Source organism: Adiantum capillus-veneris, chromosome 3 (assembly GCF_014529385.1).
Source record: "Adiantum capillus-veneris isolate H3 chromosome 3, ASM1452938v2, whole genome shotgun sequence".
Classification (NCBI taxonomy): Eukaryota; Viridiplantae; Streptophyta; class Polypodiopsida; order Polypodiales; family Pteridaceae; genus Adiantum; species Adiantum capillus-veneris.
Window position 1 is genome coordinate 4,312,007 of NC_140933.1, and position 16,979 is coordinate 4,328,985.

The following is a 16,979-nucleotide window of genomic DNA, read 5'->3' on the forward strand; positions in this document are numbered from 1 at the left end:
ATGGATGGCCCTTTGTATCTGCTCTTTTTTTGCAGGGCTCTTAGTGGGACTCTTTCCCTTGGCAGTCTTCTTAGTGGGACTCTTCCCCTTGGCAGGGATCTTCTTTTTGGTAGGACTCTTCCCCTTGGCAGGGATCTTCTTCTTCGTGGGACTCTTCCCCTTGGCAGGACTCTTCTTGTGATCCTTTTTCTTTGTATGGATCTTCTTTGCAGGACTTTTCTTCTTTTGATCCATTTTCTTTGCATCCAAACCTTTGGTGGTTCTACCTTTCTTTGGTGGCAAAGGAGAATCTAGATCATTTGGATTTATTGATCTTTCCAAAACCATAGAAATAACCTTCTCTCTCACCCACGTGCCCAAGACTCTGGATAGTCATGCAACTGGAAAAAATAGAAAAAGGAACTAAAGGACATGACATACATACATAAAACATCAAAATAAATACATGAACCACACTTACAGTGAGTGTAGTCATCCGGCACCTTGACTCAAGATATCTCCATGCATTTGCAAGCACCCTCCATCCACAAGATGTTGAGTCTGTCTGTAAAGGCACTTTTTGATTGTAGTACTTGAAAGCTTCTATATTGCAATCCTTATTTGTGGTACTCAGGTGACCAACAATAAGTTTGGCAACACTACAAGAAGACATTGAATCAAAAAGCTACTAATAGAAAATAATGGGCTATCATCAAGCATAGATTATGCTTCATACTTCCAGTTTACTTTTCCCATGGATACTTGAAAATGAATTCATAAATATAATATCTTTCTCCAAAAGATTGAAGATAATAAGACTCCAATGTCCTCTACAAAATAAAAAACAATTAGCTAAGAATACCAAAAAATGTTAAAAATAACATGTAAGGAGTTAAGAACTACCCTTCAACATAGGGGTATAATATGTAATTGTAGGTCAACATGTTAAAATCATCAAAAAAACTTGAAAGGGTTCCTTGATTGTTGAAAAGGCACTGTGTCACTAGAGGGTCAAGTATGGAAATTTGCATAGCTAGAGCCTCTGGAAGATCCCTCATAAGACACCTGGAAAAGGAAACACAAGCCCCAATGAGCCCCTTGTGCCTGTCTGTCTTGCACATGCACTAGTAATTAGCAAAGCAACACATACCTGAGACAGATATAGAGCAAAGTGTCACCAAGCTCAATGTTGGGATTTACAAGCTCAATGTTGGGATTTACAATCATACTTGTGTCTTGAGGGAATATGTCCAAATATGCCTCAGTATCTCCAAACAAGGAGACATCCACCACCATTTGGCCTGTGACTTTTTCATAAAGAAGAGAGTTGGATGCTCTTAAAATTTCAGCTTGCTCTTTAAGGATAGCATCCTCGGATATCATGCCTTGCTCCCTCTCAACTTCCTTTCCTGCTTTAATATCCTGGGACTTTCTTGTCTTGTACTCATGTGTAACATCCTCAATGACAACCCCAGAATCTTTCTTCTGCCTGAAAGGAGGGATGTTTAAAATTTGGAAGGCTCTAAGATCCTCACTAGGAATGAGCTCAAGAGCCTTATCAAACTTGTACCTAAGCCTTGACACAAGCACAAAATATTTTCTCATAAGTGTGACCCTGTGAGCAAATGCAGCTGCAATGTAGCTATCATGCATAAAGTCTATGAGAAAATCCTCAGCAGCTTCCTGAAGGCACATCACAGCTTGAGATTGCCACCTTACTGAGACAAAAGTTTTGATATTCATCATGCTTACAAGTCTATCAGACATCTCCTTGAAAACTCTCATCAAAGAGAGCTTTGGAATCAATAGACAAGTAGACTTTTGTGCTTTTCTTATTTCTCTTAGGGACTTCACCTGATAATTCAATCTTTTTCTGGCATTGGGCCTCTGACGAGGTAGTGGAGGGGGTGCTTTCTCTGCATCTTTCTCAACATCACCTATTTCTGGATCAGTTGGGGCTTGGTAGACCTTCCTTGCATTTTGCTTAGTCCTCGCCATTTGGGTAAGAGAACACACCACGCGACAGACGCGTAAGCCCCAACCTTCAAGATGTTTCTATGGCGCCGTGTGTGAGGAGAAGGGTGACAACACGACACCATAGAAGGGTGACCCAGGCTCTGGAATAGGTCCGTATCGCGTCATATGTGATCACCGAAACCTCCAAAAAAATCTCACAAAATGCCCTGTACAACGCGATAGAGGGCGAAACCACACCTTAGAACATCACCGTATCGCGTCGTATGCGAGGTGTGAAATCTTTAAGTAAGCTGAGCAAAAACCCCCGCACGACGCGATGTGAGCCTCACATAACCATTGCAACATACGCCCATCGCGTCGTATGGGATGCCATGAGTATTCCAAAAAACAAGAGTTTCACAATGCGATAGAAGGCACACAAACACCTTAGGACATGGTATAGAGCGTCGTATGCAAGTTGTGTAAACTGTTAATTAGCTGAGCAGCAACCCCCGTACGACGCGAGGAGAGGCTCACCGAGACTTTGCAACTTGCACCTGTCGCGTCGTAAGGGATGCTAAGAGTATGGGAAGCGGTAGAAGGTGCGCCCACATGCCCAACACATCCGGTCGCGTCGTTTGAGAAGAAAATTGGATTGGCTTAGTGGACGGATGACTTGAAGTGCGGGTAGTTGAGGACGACACGACGCGAATGTCGAGTATGGGAGAAAGCACAAAATGAGCACGTGGCAAGGCTTTATATACATAAGACCGTCCGTACGATGACCGTTGTGCACAGGCCACGTGGCACGTGTGCATGGTTGACACATCTCACTAATGGTCATATTTCGGATGTTATATAAAGCTTGGTCTCGAATTTTAAAAATGTTGCACGTTCACTTGTCGCATACGACGCGAAATATTATCTATTTTTGTGTAATCCTTTCATCCCGCACGATCTCGTCCTTTGCAATTGCACATCGGTGGTCCCTCCCCTATCGCGTCTTTTGGGCCCCTATCGCTTCTTGTTTGCTTTGTTGTGGCTTTGTCTCATACGACGCGCAGGGAAGCAATTCCAAAGGCTGGGTCCAACGCCTATCGCGTGGTTTGGGGTTGTTTTACCTTTTGGTGTGGCTTTGTCCCGCACGACGCGCAGGGAGGCACTTCCAAAGCCTGGGTCCAGTGCGTATTGGGTGGTCCGGGGTTGTTCGTTTTGTTGTGGTTTTGTCCCGCACAACGCGTAGGGAGAAAGTTCCAAAGCTTGGGTCCAGCGTGTATCGCGTGGTTCGACGTATTTCCGTACCTTGTACCTAGCTTCACCTCTCGACTTTTCCTCTACCATGATTGAAGGCCGGGAGGAGATTTTGGAGGAGAGTCCAAGTGAGAAACTATTGGTGGCTGTGATGGATGGTGGTGACATGGAGGTGTACACCAAAGCATATGAAATATTCAACCCTGTGTTTGATCTTGCAGCTTTGTTAGACCATTTGAAAGACTTCTTGGCAGAAGAATTCAAAGAGTTTGAAGAAGCAGTTGAAGGCAAGTGTTTGGTTTTAGATGGGAAGGCTTATTGTCATCTAACCGAATATACTACAAACTCAATTGAGAAGAGCAAAGTAACAAGGAGGTTTGGAAGATTTTCTAAGAAGACTTCCTTTGTTTGTCCACCTACCATTTCTTGTCAATTACATTTAAAACCTTGTAACCTTGTTCCAAAAGAATTTTCTTTTCTTTTCTTTTCTTTTTGTTCCTTAAAGTTGACATGCAAGGCAAAGCTGATGAAGTGAAAGATACCGATGAGGCAACAAATAAAAATGTTTCCACAGTTTTGCAGCGTGAGAAAAGTGAAATTCTAGAAGAGGAGGAAGTTGATGTTGCAGCTGAGGAGCAGGAGAGTGCAAATTTTGATGTTGCTCAATTTAGAGCTAGTACTATCATTGATGAGCCAACAGATGAGGTAGAGGTATCTGAAGCTTCCCTTACTATTCCAAACCTTCCCTACCTCTTTATCAATGGGAAAGAGTATATTCCTCTCCATCATATCCAGTGTTTGCTTAATATGAGGGAGGACTACTGTATTGCAACCATTTCTGAAGCTTCTGAGGTGGCCAAAGATTTTATTGACACAGAAGAAGAGTCAAAAGAGGAGTTTTTGGCACTTGATCTTCATACATCCAATAAAGATTTTTTGCCTGCTCCTGATGCACTTGCTCTATGCATGAGAAGAGTGGAAGAGGAAAAACCTTCCCTCAAAGATGAGGATTTTGAGAAGAGGCTTGTTGAGCTTGGCATCCAATCTTTTGGTAGAGACTTTAAGTTGAAAAAAAATGGAAAGGAAGTTGACATAAGAGAGATGACCGGATCATGCAATCTCCTTCAAGAAAAAGTCATTTCCGAAGATGAATTGCAAAAGGTGATCTCCCTACTGAAATCTTTCTTTTTTTTCAAGTTAGTTTTAATTACTCATTGTCTTGTTTTGCAGATTGAACTCCTTGACAAAGACAATTTTCTTGGGAGAGCTAAAGGCTCGAGAGGGAAAGCAATAGAGGGCTCTTCAAGAAGGGATGCCTCCTCTCTCATGTACTACATGCCTACATTGGATAGTGCCACCTTCTGTGCTTTCCACATGCAGTATTCTGAAGATCCTGAGTAGCCACTGTTTGCACTGAAGATATTGTCACGGTTTTTAGGGTACACTCCCCTTCAAATCAATGCAAACAAGATCATGCTACTTGAGAGAGCAACAACACTTCAAATGTTTGGATATGCTGCAGGATTCAATGCCTCGAGAGCAAGATACTTTCTTTGCTACTCTAGCTATGCAGCAGCAGCACCTGAGGAGACAAATGTCAACCTACTTGGGGGCTATAAAAGAAGAAATTTTTTGAGATATAGGGGTGACATGCCTAGAGATATTAAAAAAATCAAATTTGACAATTTTTTGCACCAAAAAATCTTTTTTGAATTTGGATCTCTTTAGAAAGATTCAATACAAAGTTTCAAAGTGAAGCATTAATCTCAGTCTTCAGATCTGTGGTTGAGCAGCACGGTTGTTTGATCTCATCCGTTGTTATTGCCTCCTATAGAACCAATTGAATAATTCCTTTAGTGCATTGCTCCTTCTTTGTCCACCTCCCTTTCTCGTACATTTGAAAAAATAAGTCCTCGCTTGATAGTAAGATTTTTCCATTCTCTGAGTATTCCATGTTGCAAGGGGTCCTTGTTTTGCAAAATATGGTCCATGCAGGTACAAAATATGCTAAAAATAAAAAAAAAATTAGTTGAACTCAATAGGATGCAAAGTAAAATACTATTCAGACTTTAGAAAGTAATTGAATACTCACCAAGTAATATGTGATGTCTTTTGCTCCCCAAGTATCTGTAATAGCAGTTATTAAAAGCTTTATTGTCGTTTTAAAGTCATTTGCATAAGTAGCAGAGCTAACTTGTTGTCTCAAAACTTTCAAAAAATTGTCGAGCTTCTTCCACACTTCCATGCGTTTGTTGGCTACATCTGGTCTACTTTTGACATTGGTTGTTATAACACAAAGATCCTTCCAGCAGTTCCAGATAGCATCAACTTGTTTGTTGTCATGGTTACTCAAAAATCTTCTAGCTTTTGCTCCACCCATAGAAACATCTTGCAAAACATCACCGGTTCCTTTTGAAAGAGTGGGATCTTTTTTTAGATGCACTTGACCACCATGAAAACCCATTTGAGAGAGCAAAGCCTCGTATTTTTCTATGCACTCGTCTGCAAGTTTAGTTGGCTTAATAGAATATGCATAGTCAAGATGGAGTCGAAGCAATTTGTCCAAGATTCTAATCTCTACATGCATTGTGCATATATGTACATTTTTTAAATCTATTGTTAGAATTGAATCCCAAATCATAGAAGACAATGGGTAGTCGATGACGTTAACACTATTTCTCGATGGTGCTTTTCCAACCTCGTGTTCTGCAAGCCATCCTTTTGTTCCAGTGCTTGCCATGCAATATAGACATGGATACTTGGTATTGGCACCTCCACATACACCAAACATGCACTTTAATGCTTTTAGGTCGGCACTCAAGTGCCATTCTACAAAAAAGTCACCCATGCCATCTACATAGAGTTTTTCACCTGCATTTTGGTCCTGTATGACAGAAGGGATATCGGTCTGCAAAAACAACCATTTCAATGTATCGTGATTTTCTACTGGTATTTGAGCTGCTCCGATCCACCAAAGTTCCATTTCTGATTGAATTTTGTGGTATGGGGAATCAAGCTTACCCTGGCTATAGTCCAATGCTCTATTCATAAGGGATATGGATACTCTTTCCATTTTTTGACATTTTTGAATTTGAGCTTCATCCAATTTCAGAACAAATATAAGTTTTCCTTCACAATCTACTTCTTGCATATTATAGTATCTCACCATAGCAGATTGAACATTTTTTATACTCATCTAGAGGTTATTAAAAACATTATACTCAAAAGAAGATTTTTTTTTATGTTTTTCATATGGCATCGTTCCTTCTATATGATAGTACTCTCCAAAATGTTTGGGTATTTCTTCGTTTAATAGAGTCCTACATTTCCCAACATTATGAGGCCTAGGAAACCCAAAAGCTTTAATCTTGTAATACTTTAAAACCTGAAACCAGGTTTTAGAGATGGCCCTGTAACCCCTTCTACTCACCCCCACTGTGTCACAAACTTCTTTCATTTGAGAAGGTTGGACCAATAAACCCATATCTTTCAGTAAACTTTGAAATACCAATTTTTTTTGAGTTCGATTTTCAGGAGGTTTCAAAAGTTTAAGAATATCACTTTTGTTCATTACCTCATTCAAAAATCTCACCCTTTCTTGACCATTGGACATATCAAATCCTAAAAGACTAGTCACATGTTCTCTAGTAATCTTTAATCTTTTTTTTCTTTGTCCAGAACCTTTTGTTAAGTTTACTACATCTCTCATTCGTTTTACTCGTGCTCTTAATCCTATTGGAGTTTCTTTTAAAGTCCGAAGTTGGTGATTTTCTTGTTTTAGAGATTCTATTTGGTTTTCAAGTTCTAAAATTCTTGTTGCATTTGAAGACAAAATAGTTTTGAGATATTGAATGTAATGTGTATGATCAATGTGTAAATGAGATAACCTAGAACTATATCCTAGTAAGCCATCAACCCCATCACCAACAAATCTCATCAAATCATGAGGCGTGTGAAAAGATGGATACCTTCCAGTGCTAGGATCCGGTGGATACAAGCTCCCATCTGTCCATATATCAATGTCTTTCTTTCCCTCGTTGCGAAGTTGTTGTGCTTCATTTGCAGTTGTAACTGGTCTTTGATAGACACTCCGCGTAGTAGCATATTCCTGGCTTAGCTTAATGTTCAAGTGAAACTTGCGGTTATCACTAATGAAAGATGTATTAGTCATTGTAAGTAATGAAGGAGCAGAAAGTATAATGGAAATAACGTAGCAGCAGAACAAGGTGCATCAGAGAAGAAGAGATAAAGCTCGCAAAAGGTGAGAGAAAAAAGAGAGATTCAAAAGTGGAAACAACTATTTGCCGCCAAGTGAAGTAAATGAAAACAAATTTCGAGGTGAGCCACAAAGGAATGTGAAGGAAACGATATCTTTTTGAATATTTAGAGATATGTACCTAGATACGCTTTAGATTGCGTAGATATGCTTTAAATGACCAAAACGGACAAATTTGGAGCTGTTTTGACCACAAACGGCTCTGCTAATTAGTAATTTAACCAATTCCTTACACAACCCTTTTTGAGTCGTTTTTGGCCCTAATGGCATAATTAATGGTTTCACTTTTATATAAGAGCTTTGATTACTCAAGTTTTGCATACATTAAAATTATTCCCAAAGCTTTAATGCTTCAATGCTTGAAAGATGCAATAGCTCTGCTACCTTGAATGTGCTTTGGGTGCCCTTTTCATACCCTTAAAAAATCACATTTTCTACAACCCGTTTAATGCTTGAAGCTTTGTGTTTCTCTATTGCTATGATATATTTTGCAACGGTTGAATGCCTAGAAGTGCTTAGGATTTGTGAAGGTGTGAAATCGTTCTTGAAATGGTGCAAGGACAATAGTGCCCTACCATGGGAATGACTGCTTAAAAAAAGAGCCCACATATATATATATATATATATATATTCAATTCTCCATGGAGTTGAACTTTAAAAATTGAAAGAGACAACTTTGACAAGGACACTGATGATGGTAGGTAGGTGAGTCTAGCAAGCTTGAGACGAGAAAGGACCTTTGAGAGATGATGGTGCAACACCAACAATGAATCACCATTAAGATTGAGAAGAATAAGGAGATTCAAGAGATGAAGGTTCATCAACATGGACAATGCATGCAACTGTGTCGTGCACATTAACAACCATTCTTTTTTTGTAACATCCATTGGTTGTGGGTTATCAAGCCCAACCAAGCTATGGTTGTATAGTTCATGAAACTCTTGTCTTGTCATACAGACTTTCTTATGCTTGATTTTTGTGTATTCAGGTGGGATCCACCTGAAATAGCCATGAAGAATGAAATAGTTAACCTTTTGAAGAACTCTTCAATAAAAAGATAGATAGACCAACATACCATGCATGGAGACCTAATCTAGTGCTTAAAGGTTCATTGATCATGCATATGAAAAAAGTAATATATATGTGAAAAGAGCTATGCAAAATTATTTTTGATTGTGTGTAGTTCAAAAGAACTGTAGGAAAAAAAGAACCGAGTTTTAAAAATCTTCAATGCTTTCTTTAGCTTGAAAATCAAAGAAGCATAGGTATATAGAAAAACTAGAAAGAGAGCATAGTTTGAGTGAAATCTAGAGGATAAGTGCACTTTAATCTACAAAGAGGATATTAAAGGTATGCATCTAAAAGTGAATGTTTAATGTGATCATGAATGAGGGATGCTTGATTTTTTAAAAAAACTAGCATAGTTGTGTACATAACCACAATAGTCATTGCAAATTGAAACAAAAACCAAGTCCATCCTCAACAGATTAATGAAATCAACACAGCTAGAATTTGCATTGATTCTCCCAAAGTAGAACTTCATAACGCACACTTCAATTGTTCTAGTCCTATGTCTCTCTACAGAACTTTTTCTTCCAACACGGGAAAAGAGACCATGCTAGCAAGGCATTGAAATAAAAAATGTGTGTGTGTGTGTGTGTGTGTGCGCGTGTGTGTGTGTGTGTGAGAAAGAGAGATAGAGAGAGAGAGAGAGGAAGGTGATGTACCTTAGGTCCATAGTGTTGTTGATGACCGAACCACCCAACAAGGACCTATGAACAACATCCAATAAGGAAGAATCCACCATGTGTAGCTACCTCGTGCAAAAAAGTCTCCCTTCATCATCCAAGACTTTTCTTGATTATGTTTTATTGTACTTGAAGAAATATTTTATACTTTTAATTTTTGTAAAATCCTCATGTCAAGATCAATATTGTGGCTATTGAAAAATAGTTTCCCACCCTTCAAAGTGTACACCCCACTCATGCTTCCACCCCTAATCACCACTAGTCAGGAAAGTTGCCATGTGGTGTAGACAAAGTTGTGCAGTGTTAGGAGTGGGCATAGGTAGTGCTATACCAAAGTGCTCAAGCATGTATGAAGGCCCTATGCAGGCAGGTGGTTGCTAAATTGTATGTCTATGATGGATTTCCAGGCTAGAAAGGCTCCATGGTGGGAGAATCAAGTTGGATGATCAAGGTTCCCAAAGTGCTTACAGTATATGACAAGATGTGTTCTTCAAGATTCTCTATGAGCCGATCCAAACGGCTCCTCCATCGTAGCTACGGTGTGAAAGTTGAGTGCCTCGCAAATACCCAATGGATTGTGCAGGTGTAGATGGGTGGTCAAAGCTGATATCATTGGATAGATTCAAAGTGCTCAAGTTGCACTACACGCCAATCCTTTTGAATCATAAATTCTATCTTAGATGGGCAAGTTATGGCCAATTGAAGTTTTGTAGGGGGCTAATTATGGCATGATTTGACCGCCTTGGTAGGCATGCCGACAAGGATTTTTTGGGCTTTCCGGGTATTTGGCTGAATTTGATGGCTCATCAATTGGAGTCATGGTTGGCAAGATGCACCTAGTCAAAGTTCGAAGCAAATGACGGCAGCGTAGTGTCAGTTGGCCTTTTTCATTTTTCGGATCGATTGGTTGTGGTCACCAAAGACTCCAAGTGCGGTGTAGCTCTTGGGACTCAAAATTGGTAAGGTGAAATTTTAGCCAGGCTTTGCAAAAGGCCGATCAAACACTGAAGCAAGAAGTAAGGGTAGTTTAAAATGGGGAATAAAGATGTTTTCCTATGGGGTTACCTGCGGTTGCAATGCAACAAACACGACTGCAATGTGACAACTAGGGAGGGAGTAGGAAGCGCGAGAAGGAGAGAAGTGAGCATCGTTAGCTCACGCTGTGTATTTCATTATCCAAAAACTTAAGAATAACTTATAAAAATTGGCTTTTATACCTTAGCCAAGGTTTTTGGTGGTAAAAAATAATTATTTGGGAGCTCTAACTAAAGATAGGCAATGGCAGGTTGATACAATCTAGAAGCTTGTAGCCCCGACTCATCAATTACAAGGTTTATCCAAAAAACAGGAGTTACAATATTCCCAATTTATCAAAATAATAAGTTTTTTTACAATGAGAGCTCCAAAAAATGGTATTCTTGGTGTTCGTGTTAGCTTGCTACTAACTTTCCCCCCTCCTTGCCTGTGTCGTCCCTTGACACAGCTTTATGGACTGAAGTAGTCTTCAGGTTGACGGCGGCTGGCATGGCGGTTTTTAAGTGCATTGAGTGCCTTTTGTTATTTGATCTTTCTCTCTTTATCGGGCACTTGCAAAAACTGCATGGTGACTTTGTTCTTCAGCTCCATTGCTGAGTAGCCTACAAAGCGTGATGTCAGGTTTTTGATCACTGGCCCAAATGTTTTCATTTTCCAAGTGAAGAATCCTGTGTAGAACCCTTCCTCGGATGCCAACATATTGTGAGAAGGTAAAAACATACACCTGGCATAGAAGCCATAGAGGACTTCTTCGGAAGGTTGACCCACAACTGAGATCATAGCACAACCCTTTGTTACCCTCAAGGAATGACATCCAAGGGGCGCCTGCTTACTCTGGCTCATGGAACACTTTGATGCAGGTTAGCAGCATTCGGTAGATTTTGTAGAACATTGAACATGACAAATTTGGTAGACTTTAAAGAATGACATGGCGCCCTTTACGGTTTTTACCATGTATTCTTCACTTAGTGGTTCCTTTTCTAAAGCAGGCAATTTGGGGTAATTCAACCAAGTTGGTTACTTCTTTAGTAGTGCCTCATGTGCTATCCAAGTCCTTACTCTTGGTACAGGACAGAAAGTTGGATCCTTTTGCAGGGCCGCAGGTGCTCTTGTGAACAGAATCAAGTACCTTGGATTCTTGTTCAACCAACTCAGCCTCCACTTCGGGTGGTCTTGATCTGCACCCTTGATTTTCATGTCGGTGTAAAGCCTTTCTTTTACTTGTAGCAACTCCACTTTAATCAGAGGATAGGGCAGTGATTGTTGGTGCCATTGCGCATTGATTTGATTGGGAGTGAGTTGTGTGACATTGACGAAATGAAGTACTCTCAGTTCCCAATCCATTGCTGCCTTCCACTGCTCATCTACCTCTTGTGTAACTTTTTCCTTCAGTGCATCTTCCTCAGCCTTTGAGAACTGGACCATTGGCACTGTGTCTGCTTTGATAATGGGTACTTGAAACTCCTCCTCATCACTTAGCTCTAATGATGATTGTGTTTCCATCTCAGCGAATGAAACTGAGGGGATTTCTATATGAAGTTGCTATGAAGTACCTGCCTCTTCTTGTGTTCCCGATTGTCCCTCTCTCAATAGCTGGTTGACTCTTTTGAGTTCAGCTATTTCCTTCAGCAACTTGTCTTCTCTTTAGACCCGCATTAAAGTTAGGTCTGTGTGCTGAGATTGCTCCAATTTTAGCTCCAGCTCGAGCTCTTTATTTTCTTCTCTAATGCCTTGTAGACCTTGTCTGTTCCTTTGATCAAGGTGATGGCTGTATTATCTCGTATTTGCCGCAAGAATATCACCTGATTATTTATCCTTTGTTCTGAGTACTGTGTGGAAGCATTGGCTACATCTAACTGTATTTAAATTTTCTAAACTAAGAGGGTTGTGGTTAGAAGTTCATTTGTAACTTCTGTCAGTTGCTCATCCTTTGCTTTGCATGCATCTGACAATTTTGTAAGCAATTCACCCAGTTCCTCCATTTCTTTCTGTTGTTTATCCCTCGCAAGCTGATGTTGTTCAGCTTCCGCTTTCAACTCCTGCACTTGCCTCTATAGATCGGTGATGACATTGAGTCGGTCGTCTAACTCCCATTGGAGTGCGTCAATCATCATCTCAAACTCTTTGGCCCTTGTGCTACGGCCAAGTGCTGCCGAGCGAAGTCGTTCAGTCATGTCCAACATTTGCTTACTATATCCATTAACTTGCAGGATGACTTCGTCATTTGGTTGCCAGTCTTCGTTTCATGCCAGCAGACTTGATGTTTCTACAGTCTCTTGTGTATCCTTTGGATGCATCATGGCGGCTGGTTGTTGTTTCCCTTGTGGCTCTGTTCCTTTTTTGTTGAGGTAGAGGGTGGTGCCTCGGACTTCTCTTGCTGTGTTGAGGTAGAGGGTGTTTCCTCAGCCTCCTATTCTCTTGGCTGCTCAAACTTTCTGTTGTCCTCTGATGGTGCAGGACTGGTTTCCATTTCTGGCTCTTTGTCGTGCTCTGTTTGCTGCTCTTAAGTAGATTCAACTGCTTAGTGTGCTAATTTTGCTGCTTCTTACTGTTCAGGCTCTGCTTCTTTTGTTGGCTCAGTTACTGTGGTTCTAATTGTTGGTGATGGTGGTGGGCTTGGCATGGGGTGATCATGTGTTAAAAAACAAGAGAAGAGATGTGGGGAGACACATCACCTTGAGCATGTTCTGCTTCTTCTTGTGCAATGGCTTTCTCTGCTTTGTTTTGATGTTCTTCCGCCTCTATCGCTTTCCTTGCCTCTTCTTGTGCTTCCCTCAACTTCAAGGCTTTTGCTTCTTGATATATTTGTTCCAGGGATTCCAGCGGATCTTCAGCTTGTTTCCTGGTATGATGCTTTGTTCTTGCACCTTCAAGCCCAATAGGCACCCACTTTTTCCGGTCCTTTCCTTGTGCTTGAAGGATGCATTGGTAAGAGTATTTTTCTTGTTCAAACTTGGCTTGCTTTTGTACGGGTTCATCTTGGTGTGCTTCCACAAATTTTCTCTTCATTTCTTCAATTCTAGCTCTCCTTTCCTTGTTATCCGAGCTTTCACTGCTGTGCTGTTCTGGCGAGCTCTCAACAGACTCTTCATCTGACTTGTAGTACGATCTCTTGGCAGATCTTGTAGCTTGAGGAGAAGGTTGTGCTGACACTATCCAAGTGTTCTAATCAGGGGCAGGTGGCAAGTTGTTGGCCATGCCAATGGCATGGTATGCAATCCTGGTCAAAACCTCTGGTGCACCCAGATATGTGATTTTTCCTTCTTTCTTTGTCCCTTTCAATGTGGACAAGACATATTGTGCGTGGTCAATTGGTTGCCTGATCATTGATTTGAGGACTTACGTAAAGGTTGTGGCAATCGCATGATTGGGTGTTGTATACCTTGGCGGCCTCTTCGCAAGGAAGTGGAAGTGCTGGTGGTACAACCTTGCGGGATCTTCCACCTGTTTGAATGAGGTTTGCAAATGTGGCTACGAGGTTTCTTTGGTGAACGTTCCAGCCGTCTTCCTATCTCTTGCCCTCATTGTCATTTCTTCTGTGGGCAGTCTGAGTGCTTCTGCCACTATCTCCTTAGTAATTACCACTTCAACTTTATTACCTTGTGGGTCAAAGATTTGAGCGGTTCCATCTTCTTTGATCGTGGACAAAAGCTCATAAGCTTTTTGGAAGTCCACTCCACAAGGCTCTCGTTCATAGAAATCTCTAAGTCCTAGCCTTTGGTTGGCTTCTTTGGTCTCGGGTTTTGTAACGACATCATATACTTCTTTGGGTAGAAGTTGCAGCTCTACCTGATGTCCTTCCTCGCTCTTGAATCTACCAGTGAACACTGTGGCGTTGTGCTCTTCAAGCTGTTCCTTTGAAAGATAGGTTTCTTTTGCATTCTTGAGACTGAATCGGGGTCTAGTTGGTATGCTGGTAGCTCTTGAAACTTTTATTTTTGGTTTATTGTCCCTCTTTGCTCCTTGCATGGCTCCTGTTCAGTGAATGAAGTGTCAAAGTTAGCAAATTCGACATATTTTTCTCTGAAGTGTCCTTCAGTTTGAAATACTGACAATTTTGGTCCAATTTGCTTCAAATCTTTGAACAAGCATAGATGCATAAAAACATGTAAGGAACAAAATTATAAAGTCCAAACAAAAAATTGCAACAAAAGTAAATAATCGCGATTAGCTACAGCTAAGTAAATTTTTCAATTTTTTGCAAATTTGGCGTTAGGACATCATGTACTTTGGATGTATGATGACAAAGTAGCAAAATTCCCCCATTTTGGTATGAAAGTAAATAATCACGATTATTAACTTTTCTACCAAAATCAACATGTTTTTGTACAACTTGGTTCTAAGCATTGTATAGACCTTGTGTATGGGATATAGGGTGATTTGGATCAAAAAATATGGCTCATAACTCAAAAATCGGCTTGCAAAGACTTCTTTGCATTTTTTTGGCAATTTTCCAAGTTATAGTTGATCATTTTGGCTCATACTTGAATTTTGGCATGTAATAAGTGTGTACAGGTGATAGGTGAGGTGATGATACAATTTTCAAGCAAAAATAGTGCAAAAGTAAATAATCGCGATTATTTACAACAGTCACATTTTTCTTGCAAAACTTAAAAATTTTGACCTAAACACATTCTATACACCTAAAACAAGTCCTAAATTGAATTTGGTAAATTTTGGTCTTGCCGACATCACTTTGTGCTTTGTTGACTGTGAAATCACCGATTTTCTGTGACTGCACTGCATGTTGAGTTGGTTTGTCATTTTTGAGGCTTTGAACTTGTCCGCAACATAGTTGTGAAGCAACTCATCCAATTTTGGCTCATTTGGAGTAAAATTGACCTCGTATGTCGAATTTGACGCTTTGTAGCCTTCGAGCCATTTTTGCTCTTCAAGGGCTTTGGTTGATTGATTTCAGAAAATCAATCATATACATTGTGTATAAACCTCATAGGGAGTTAGGATTTTGAGCGAGCTCAACAGAGCGAGTTTTGGAGCGAGCTTTTTTTTTTCTGGAGGGCCGCCCTCCCTACTCCCCTTCCTCTTCTCGCCGCCCATGTGCTTCCTCCTCTTCCCTTCCTCCTTCTCCTTCAACATCCTCCGTCTCCTCCACCCCCTCTCTCCATCTACTCCTCCAACCACCCTCCCTTTCTCCATCTCCTCCTCTAGCAACCGCCATCCCTTCCCCAAAGTCCTCTTCTCCTACTCCCTTCTTCCTCTCTCTTTTCTTGTCACTCTATAACTCCTATCCCTCTCCCTCCCTCCCTCCCTCTCTCTCTCTCTCTCTCTCTCTCTCTCCCCCCCTTCCTCCTATCTCTCTCTCCCACTACCCCTCTCACTTATTGTCTTCCCTCTCTCCATGTGTGTGTGTGTGTATCTCCCACCTCTCTCTCTCTCTCTCTCTCTCTCTCTCTCTCTCTCTCTCATCTCTTTCTTCCCTTCCCTCCCATCCTAAAGTGAGTTCCACCCCCCGTTTCCTCTCTCTCTCTCTCTCTCTCTCTCTCTCTCTCTCTCTCTCTCTCTCTCTCTCTCTCTCTCTCTCTCTACCCTTGCCACCATGCCCTCCACTAGTAGTTTTGATAGGTTTTTTAAAATTAAAAAAACTTTCCTCCACTAGCTCTCTTTCCCTCTGGTTTGTTTTAAAAGAAATTAAGACACTCTCTATCTCTCCCTTTCAAAATTTTTGATGCCCCCTTTTCTCCCTCTCTCTCTCTCTCTCTCTCTCTCTGCCTTTGCCACCATGCCTTTTCCTTCCCTCCCGTCCCACAAACAGAGAGAGAGAGAGGGGGGGGAGGGGGGAGGGAGGAGGGATCCATTAAAAATTTAAAAAAAAAAGCACTATCAGTATCGCTAGTGCCTGTCCTTTTTTGTAAAAGAGGGAAAGCAGGGGAGAGAAAGAGAGAGCGATAGCGGGAGGGAGAGCGAAGGGGCATGGGATTGGGACCCTCTGTGCTTCCCATCACACTGCCACTTCAGTCCTTTCAACTCCCAAAGATAAATGAAATGAAATGGAATAAAAATGCTATATTAAATGTCTTCAAAAGACCAAAATGACCCATGAGACCAAACTTATACAATATTGGTGGATCTAAGACAATGTCTACGCACAAAATAAAATGTGTGTGTGTGTGTGTGTGTGTGTGTGTGTGTGTCTATGACAGTAGCACATGGAGTAAAGTCTGGAGGACTTTATATGATTTATGTATCAAATGTCTCTAAATATGTAATCAATGTAACCGAGCAGCCGAATGTTTCTTTGTGGCATAGCCGGTTAGGACATATGTCCAAGATGGAATGGAAATCTTGTCTTGTTCTGGTTATTTGCCTGGCTTGTCATTTAATGATTTTGAATTCTGTGAACATTGTCTGTATGGTAAGCAAACACAGCAGCCACATAAGCATAGAAGCAGTAGAAGAGATACACAGTTGGCACTTGTTCATAGTGATTCGTGTGGACCTATGCCTAACCTATCTCTAGGGGGAGGTTCTTACTTTATGACATTTATAGATGATTACTCGAGGAAAGTATGGGTTTACTTTCTCAAGCACAAGGATGAAGCGTTTAGTGTTTTCAAAACGTTTGTGACACTTGTGGAGAATCAGAGTGGCAAGAAGCTTAAATGCTTACGCATTGCAATGGTGGAGAGTATGTTTCAAAGGCCTTTCAGGACTTTTGTGAGTCAAAAGGTATAAAATGTGAACTTACTGCTCCTTACAATCCTCCTCAAAATGGT